Source organism: Xyrauchen texanus, chromosome 40 (genome assembly GCF_025860055.1).
Source record: "Xyrauchen texanus isolate HMW12.3.18 chromosome 40, RBS_HiC_50CHRs, whole genome shotgun sequence".
NCBI classification, from domain to species: domain Eukaryota; kingdom Metazoa; phylum Chordata; class Actinopteri; order Cypriniformes; family Catostomidae; genus Xyrauchen; species Xyrauchen texanus.
The window spans coordinates 21218872-21228920 of record NC_068315.1 but is presented as its reverse complement, the minus strand read 5'-3'; positions in this window follow the sequence as shown (position 1 = coordinate 21228920).

The following is a 10049-nucleotide window of genomic DNA, read 5'->3' as shown; positions in this document are numbered from 1 at the left end:
CTTTTAGTATGAAGGAATTTTCTCAAATCATGAAAAAAATTAAAATGTAGAGGAAAGAACTGGCACTAGTGAAGCTGCATCTGAAGGATGATGAGGGACATCAACACAGACTGATTAATGCTGCACAGAAGTGGCATATATGCATTTACACAGGACTTACCATTGGAAATAAATATGATTATAAAAACATTAAAAGATAAACACAAAATAGGAAAACGATGCAGCTGTTTACTAATTATGTATGCTATAAAATGCTGTACAATAGGGCTAATGGACCCTATAGGGTAAAAGACGCATTTGATTTGATTTTCTCCCAAAGCAAATAGCAACAAAAACTACTGCAGCACTTTTCTAAACACTTGTTTAGTCAGTGTACTTTTTTTTTACCAGATTTGTTCAAGGTGATATAATAAAAAAAAAAAAAAAAAACATTTTTATAACTTTCCATAAAGGATAAAGGCTTCCATAAAACACATTGTTTTTCTTAAGAGGGGTGAACAGATTAGTTATGAACAATGCTCAAAATGGGCTCACACTGACTGATCCAATTGAGATTTATTTGTTTATAGAATACTTGAAATGTTGTGAAATGACAAATTTGGTTGGAATTAAGTGAAAAGGTTAACCTTTTCTGAAATGGTTATTTTGAAAAATCATTATCTTAACTTGTTACTCAAAAAGGCATCTTGCTTTCTCAAAATTATTTGCATTAGTTGACAATTTTTGCACAATAACTATTGTCCCCTGCGATGGACTGGCGACCTGTCCAGGGTGTCCCCCGCCTTTCGCCCAATGTTAGCTGGGATAGGCTCCAGCCCCCCGCGAACCTGTACACAGGATAAGCGGTTGACGATGGATGGATGGATGGAACTATTGTCCCTATATCTACAAAACATCACTTTAACCCAAAGGCATTACTAAATATGATGGTTGTAATTTTCCCACATTTGATAACCAACAGAATATAGTTTTACAAGAAGTAAACAAGAAGGACGTGACATTCCGACCACACGGCTGCTTGCGTGTGGTTGGCTCTGCCATGAGCAGCCCTGCTAAAAGACTGATGAAGAGTCACATGTCTGTTCTGATACAGCATGAGGGTAAAAACATTACAATAGGAAATCAAAAGCAATAAACATATCGTAGTCATACATAGTAAGGTTTGCACAATAATTGGCTAAGCACTATTAAAAGGGAGAAAACACTTCCAATGTCTTTGTTGTTGACATTGAAGGATATGTGTCTAACTGGATTCCACGATTTTACTGCAGATTAATCCGTCATTCATCACTTGGTTGAAGCTTGCTAAGTTAGGTAGATGCCAACATGGAGAGGTTGCATGACATGCCCCCATCCTCAAAAATAATGAACAAATCTATCCAAGGTAAAAGAAAACATCACACAAAATACATTAAATATGGGTTCAATTGGAGCGAGGATGAAACCTCTGAAATTCAAGAATTTCCTATGTTTCAATAATTTTGCACATTGTCTGGTCGCCACTTGAGAAACTAAACCAGTTGAGATCCCTTGGTGGAGATGATAGCATGGCACCTGTTTAGGAAAGGATCAGCTCCCCTGTCTACAAAGGTCTTTGGTGTTTGGTGCTTTTTGACAGGAAGCTCATGATCTATTTCTCTGCCACACACTCCGATGCGCAACCTTTCGTCTGAAACTTTTTTATTGTGAGGGAAGGCTTTATGAAAATCTGGCCCACATATCTCCGACATACTATAAAAAAATGTGCCACAAGACTGAAAACTCAAAGCATGAACCACTGTACATATGACACTTCCTAATTAAAGCAACACTGCACACAGAGCAACAATTGTACTGGTCATGATAATGTCCCACATCTTCACATACACATCATGTCTTGATGTTGTTTTTTTTTTAAATGTAACTCTAAAGGCAGTGGCAAACACTACAAAAAAATAAGTATTTTAGTCTTGTAAAACTGGATACATATGGAAGCAAAATTCTCAAGTCCGAAAATCTGAATTAGATAATTAGACTAGTTTTCAGAGAATATATCTTGAGTTAAGTTTATTTTTTACATTATTTCAAATTTAAAATGAAAAAAAAAAAAATATTGTAATATTTATTTTCCCACCCCATTTGCAAATAGCTTCATCTTGTTTTAAGCATTCATCTTACAAAATTCTAGCAAAAAGCATATAATTAGCAATTCGCCAATTGAAGGAGACAAATAAACTTAATTCAAGATATAATCCTCTAAAAATAAAAATAATTAATATCTTATGCAGTTTTGCTTCTCAATTAAATATATCTTGTTTGATGTTTAGGTATTTTTACTGAAAAACAACACAAAACTGTCCCGGTGAGTCTATCTGGGTTTGTTCTGTCTGTCTGCGTGTTTCTGCGTGTTATACTTACAGGAGTCACGTGGATGATGCAAACAGCGTCACTTAGCAATACTTGTTCACGCTACTCATCTGATGATCAGAGGCACATGTATCTCGTTTTCTTCCCCTATATAGTCCATGCAGATAGGAAGAGCTTGGCTGTCTTTGGAGGAAAAACAACGATGCCTCCCCCAGGTTTTATCCCTGTACTGTGGACGAGCCGTTATTTCTCTGCTGACTAGCTAGTAAAAGCCAGAGCTCACCAGTAGAGAAGAGGTTACTGGTGAGCAGAACTCTGTGGAGTAAATCCACTTATTCATGCACTCTCCTCCCTGCCAGGCTGAGATGGAACACCAGTGCTCTGCGTCGATAGGCTTGGGAGCCGAAGTGGACAGTCCACACTGTCTAACTTAATGCTCAACACACTGCATGCAAGCTCAGTGGCTCTCGTTTGGCCAGAGTGTTCCGGGCTATGAGTTCTATCTAGTGCATTTCTGGTAACCAAGTGGAAGAAGTTGTCTTCTATCTTATCAAGTCTCTATCAACTCTTGTGGTCCCTTGGCACCTGTGGCGGATAAAGCACAATCATCATATTTCTTGGACAGAAGATTCTGTGTTTTCAGCCTTTTCAAATGATCCTGGAGCCTCATTTGTCTTGCCCATTGTCTTGGTTCTGCTGTTTCTCATGTTTTGTCTTGTTTTTTGTTACAGGACAAACCTGTCGACTTGTCGAGGGTGCCCATGACATACCACGATCTGAGGGCGGTGTTCAGCAGGTCTGGGGCTACATCTCTTCATCCACATCGCCTGTATGACTGTATGAATTTGTATCCAAATTTTGGACAGAATTCTGTCAGTTGCTGGGGGCTACTCTGAGTCTTTTGTCTGGGTTCCATCCTTAGACCAGTGGGCAGGCCAATTAGGCTAATCAGTATCTGGAAAAGGCTCTATGCTGAGTTGCTTCTAAGAACATCTAGTATGTCCATAACTCTTTGCCAGTGTCATCTATGGGATTGTCACCCTTCAAGTGTACGTAGCCTTGGATATCAACCTCCTCTTTTTCCATCACTAGAGTAATACAAGTAATTATAGTCATTACGTCATACAAGTAATTATGAATTATAGCCCCCCAGGGAGACTACTGTCCATCCCCTCTCCACCAATAGCTGGTGTGTGGTGGGCGTTCTGGCGCACTATGGCTGCCGTCGCATCATCCATGTGGATGCTGCACACTGGTGGTGGTTGAGGAGATTCCCCCTATACCATGTGGAGCGTTTTAAGTTAAAGCTGGACTTCTAGAAAAAGCGCTATATAAATGTAAGTTGTTATCAGCCTCATCCAAGATGATGACGAGTCTGCATACAGAAGTGAGCTTGAACAGTTGGCTGTCTGGTGTAGTCAAAACAACCAGGAGCTGAACACACTCAAAACAGTGGAGTTGATAGTGGACTTCAGGAGGAACACACTAACATTGACTCCGCTCACCATTCTGAACAGCACTGTGTTAGCAGTGGAGTCATTCAGGTTCCTGGGCTCTAACGTCTCACAGGACCTGTGCCTATAAGCAGCTTGGAAAATTCCAGAAAATGATATCAAGCCTTTAGGCAATTAGCCAATTAGCTTCTGATTGGATGTATTTTAAGGCCTGCCTTCAAACTCAGTGCCTCTTTACTTGATCTCATGGGAAAAATCAAATGAAAAAAGCCAAGACCTCAGAAAAAACACTGTGCACCTCCACAAGTCTGGTTCATCCTTGGGAGCAATTTCCAAACACCTGAAGGTACTATGTTCATCTGTACAAACAATAGTACACAAGAATAAACACCATGGTATCACACAGCCATCATACAGCTCATGAAGGAGACAAATTCTGTCTCCTAGAGATGAACGTAGTTTGGCGTCTAATGTTCAAATCAATCCAAGAACAACAGCAAAGGGCCTTGTGAAGATGCTGGAGGAAACAGGTAGACAACGAGTCCTATATCGACATAACCTGAAAGGCTGCTCAGCAAGGAATATGCCACTACTCCAAAACCGGCATAAAAAGCCAAACTACAGTTTGCAAGTGCACATGGGGACAAAGATCTTACTTCTTGGAGAAACGTCCTCTGGTCTGATGAAACAAAATTGAACTGTTTGGTCATAATTTCCATCTTTATGTTTGGAGTAATAAGGGTGAGGCTTGCAAGATGAAGAATACCATCCTGGAGCACTTCACAAAATAGATCAATCAAATCCCTTTATTGTCACTCAACCATATACGCAAGTGCAACAGTGGGTGAGTCTTGGGTGCGGTTCCAAGTAACATAGCCGTATGACAATTACAAAAAACATCTGATTTACACATAACACAGTTTACACATATTGTTACACAACACAATATACACCTAATAATATACAATATACAGTATACACAAAATAAGATGACTGTTTCTATGTAATCGGTGGAAATATGAAGTGTTGTGTTGACCTTCAGCTGTCAGTTGATAGTTAAGGCAAGGCAAGGCAAGTTTATTTATATAGCACATTTCATACACAATGGTAATTCAAAGTGATTTACATAGAAAAGTCAGTTGCCAGTGTGTATAAAATATGAAAACTGCAGTGAGTTCAGTGAGGTGGGCAGCACGGAGCAGATGTAATCTGATGCTGATGATGGGGGTCAGAGCAACAGGACACCAGTCATTTAAGCATTTGTGTATAAAAAGAGAAGTATAAAATACTAGTCCAGTCTGAGGCTAATAATGTGCGGTGCTACTATATGTATCATGATCGAGAGTTCAAAAGTCTGATTGTTTGGGGGAAGAAGCTGTCATGAAGTCGGCTGGTGTGGGTCCTGATGCAGCGATACTACCTGCCTGATGGTGCAGTGAGAGCAGCCCATGGCTCGGGTGGCTAGAGTCTCTGATGGTCCTCTGAGCTTTTTTCACACACCGCCTGGTATAGACGTCTGGAAGGAGGGAAGCTCACCTCCGATGATGTGTCTGGCAGTTTGCACCACCCTTTGCAGGGCTTTGCGGTTGAGGGCGGTGCTGTTGCCATACCATGGCAGTGATCCAGCCAGTCAGGATGCTCTCTACATTGCTGGTGTAGAACCGTGTGTGGATGTGGTGGTTCATTCCAAACTTCCTCAGCAGTCTCAGGAAGAAGAGGCGCTGGTGAGCCTCAGTGTGGACGGACCATGTGAGTTCAACGAACTGAAGCTGCTGTTAATGGGGTGGCTGTGGCTCAGGTGGTAAAGCGGGTTGTCCATGCATGAACATCGTCGTGGGGATTCACTACGTCATCTATGCACTTCCTGATGAAACACGTTACTCTATCAGCGTAGACCTCGATGTCGTTATCAGAGACTGACCGGGACATCTCCCAGTTCACGTGATCAAAACAGTCTTGTAGCATAGAATCTGATTGGTCCGACCAGTAGTGGATCATTCTGAGGGCGGGTGCTTCCTGTTTCTGTTTCTGCCTGTAAGCGGGCAGAAGCAGAATGGAAGAGTGGATTTACCAAATGGTGGGCGAAGGAGGGATTTGTAGCCATCCCGGAAGGGAGAGTAGCAATGGTCCAAAACCCGGTCCCCTCAAGTGTTGAAACTGATGTGTTGGTAGTATTTCGGTGCTATTGACTTGAAGTTAGCTTTGTGAAAGTCCCCGGTCACAATGAATGCAGCCTCAGGGTGCACGGTTTCCTGTTTGCTTATACTCCATACAGATCCTTGAGTGCCCGGTCTGTGTCGGCTCGTGGTGGGATGTAGACAGCTGTGATAATGACTGCTGTGAATTCCCTTGGTAGCCTGAGTGTTCGACACAGAAGCATGTGAAACTCCAGATCAGGAGAGCAGAAAACCTGATAGAATATAAGTTCCTCTGATCACACCAGGGTTTGTTTGTCATAAAATATACACCACCACCTCTGCTTTTACCTGAGAGGTCTTTCACTCTGTCCGCTCGGTGCACGGAGAACCCTGCGGGCTTGATGGCTGAGTCTGGAATCTCCGCAGACATCCAAGTTTCTGTATGGCAGATAATGCAGCAGTCCCTCGTCTCTTGTTGGAAAGAGATCTGTGCTCTCAATTGACAGAGCTAGTTGTCCAGAGACTGAACATTTGCCAGAAGAATACTGGGTAGCGTGGGTCGATTTGCGCAGTGTCTTAGTCTGATGAGATTGCCGGCTCTCCTTCCCCTCGGGCTGCCCAGACAAAGGGCTCCACTGTCGTGTTTGTAAACAGCGGGTCGGCATTGAGGAATTTAAAGTCCGGTTTTTGGTGTGCTAATGCAGAACCAATGTCAAAAAGTGTTTGTCTATCATAGACAATAAAGCAGACAAGATCTAAGTAAAAAAACATAAGAATTGTAGACAAAACAAACAATAGACTGCCACATTGGGTCGGAGCTCGCAACGCAGCAGCCATACTCTGCGTCATCTTGAGCAATCTTTTGATGGCCTCATGAGGGAAGAAATTTATGTGGATATATATGAAGCAATATCTCAAGACATCAGCCAGGAAGTTAAAGCTCACAAATGGGTCTTCCAAATGGACAATGACCCCAAGAATACCTCGAAATTTGTGGCAAAATGGCTAAAGGACAACGTCAAGTTATTGGAGTGGCCATCACAAAGCCATGACCTCAATCCAATAGAAAATGTGTGGGCAGAACTGAAAAAATGTGTGTGCGAGCAAGATGTTCTACAAACCTGACTCAGTTACACCAGTTCTATCTGGAGGAATGGGCCAAAATGCAAGTAGCTTATTGTGAGAAGCTTGTGGAAGGCTGCCCAAAACATTTGACCCAAGTTAAACTATTTAAAGGCAATGCTAACAAATAATAACAAAATGTATGTAAACTTCTGACCCACTGGAATAAAATATGAAATAAATAATTCTCTCTACTATTATTCTGACATTTAAAAAAAATAAAGCAGGGAATGTTTTCTACAATTAAATGTCAGGAAATGAGTAAAATTGAGTTTAAAGGTGTTTGGCTAACGTGTATGTAAACCTCTGACTTCAACTATATATATATATATATATATATATATATATAATATAGTTAGTCTGGTGGCGTCAAATTGCCCCTCCATCTTCATCGAGTTCATCCATTGTTTCACATTTCTTAGATTACACCGGTTATCTGTTCCCATCTCAATCCCCCGACCCCTCATCTTATTTCGGGGGCTCCGGCCTACACGTCAAGCACCTTGTTGTTATGCAAAGGAGTGGGATTCCAGTATTTGGTCAACTGGGAGGACTGCGGACTAAAGGAGAGATGTTGGGTCCATGCTCAGGACATTTTGGACCATGCCCTCATTGACGAATTCCACTAACGTCGTGGGGAATCCAATGAGGACTCCAGGAGGCACCCTTAGGGATGGATGTCATGGTCCCGGTGAGTCTATCTGCGTATTTCCCCTTTCCCTCATGTTTTTACAGGTGTCACATGGACAACAAGAACTGTGTTGCTTAGCAACTCTCGTTCACGCTACTCAAGCAGCACTTGAATCTCGTTATCTTCCCCTATGCTCACCAGTCTTGCCACTCCTGTTGGTCTTGTGTTTATTTCTGTTTGTTCCCAGTTATTACTAACTTGTTGTTACAAGTCTTCTGAGATTGTCTGAATTTACTCCCTATGCTCTACCTGCTACATTACCTGTATTCTCCATTCCCTCTGCTCTTGTCTGCCCAGGTGCCCACAAGCTCCATCAACCGTGTGCAGCTTCTCTGGACCCTCTGCAGCTCCTCTGGACCCTCTGCAGCCTGAGCTGGGCTCCTTTTATAGCAGGGCTATTCTTTTGCTCACTGATTTCCAGTTTAACTTCTGTCTATTTCTCATTGACTGTTAAATAATCTACTATTAACTGTTTTTCTGTGTGTGGGTCCTCCTGTTTCATGACAAAAATATTTGAAGGGTCATAGAAAAAAGGTGACAAAAACATTGACATGTGTTTGATTTTGCAGAGGCAGTTGACAGTTCAAGATAAAGGGAATACAATTCTCTTGTAAGGCACACATATAATTAAAAGTGGTCACTTTACTGAAAACAGGTTTACAGCATTGCCCATGGCAAAATAGGCTGTCAGACCTGAGGTCATTAAAGAGCAGGCTGTTATGAGGAACTGGTCCAGAAATGGTTGATAGGCATTCAGGCAGTGTGTTGAGTTACAGCTCATGTTTTACAAGCATTTTTATAACATTCTGAGAATAAAGATATATAAAAACACAAGCTTCACCTCATCTTTCAGATATCCCCAGACCTGCGCCCAAAATACATGAACTGCAAAATATTATTTACTGTGGATTTTATTTTATCTGATTGGACTGATTCACTTTTTTGACATTTTTTGGATTTGAAACTGTTTAAAATTATATCTCAAAGTTTGACAAAAATCATTTTTTTTAACTAAGCTAAGGGTGAAAAAGTAAGAAACTTTAGATTTTTCAGATTCTAAAGAAAAAGGGTTATATATATTCTAAAGCATTCAATGAAAACTCATAAAAGCTTGATATTAAACAATGTTTTTTATGGATACATTAAAGCTTTAGAACTTTACAACATGAGAATATATTGTCTGGATCCTTTACACCTTATAGCTGAGATCCTATACCTCGTGTTAATGAGATGAGATGTCAAAGCATTAAATGGGACAGGTCACATCATTTTAGTCAGGGTATTGTTTGACATAAAAAGGGAGCTCTTTGATTGGACAGTGAAAGTAAACAGCATTTCTGCAATAGTTGAATAATGAGTGTAAATGCTCATTTGCCAACAGCGAACCAAGACCTTTGCATCTACCCACAACTGAAGGAATTGGACATTAACACACCCAAAAATGTAAATTTCACTATCCCTCAATATAATAGTTATTATATTACTTTTTTCATTAGTTATAATTCAAGTACATTTTAATTGAATCTAGTACATGAGTTTACAAGTAGACAATTTAGATGCATAACAAGAAGGTGAAGTAAAACATTTAAAATATATGGTACAAAAGGACAGACAGACAGACAGATAGACAGATAGACAGATAGACAGACAGACAGATAGATATATAGATAGATAGATAGATAGATGGATAGATGGATAGATGGATAGATAGATAGATAGATAGATAGATAGATAGATAGATAGATAGATAGATAGATAGATAGATAGATAGATTAAAAGTGGCATAAATGTATAATTTAAATATACCGTTGTGATGTGAACGATTGTGATGCTGGATAAACGGGCAATAGTGATAGGGACAAATTTGTCACAATTTCTGAAAATAGCTGCTTTTGACATTGCAAAACATGTTTTGAGTAAAACAATTGAAAAAAAAAATTCAAACGTATCCTAAAAATAAACATTTCAGCAAAGAATGTACCAATTCTTGTTTATTTTAAGAATGTTTAGCATTTCATAATAACTTGTGTTTTATAACAACTTTTGTTTTATTTGATAATTTGAATATAGAAAGTAGCTGCAATGTTATGCTTATTGTTAGCTACATATATTTTAACATTTTAATTATTATTATATAATACCTCAATTCAAACAATATATTTAGCAGTGCCTTGGGAAAAACAGGTGCTTGGGAAAGTGCTTTGCTGTGTTTGTTGTTATTAAGCCAAATGGGAGAAAATAACATTTATAAGGGACTTTAATCCTGTTTTAACCCATTAATATTATCATTCAGGACTA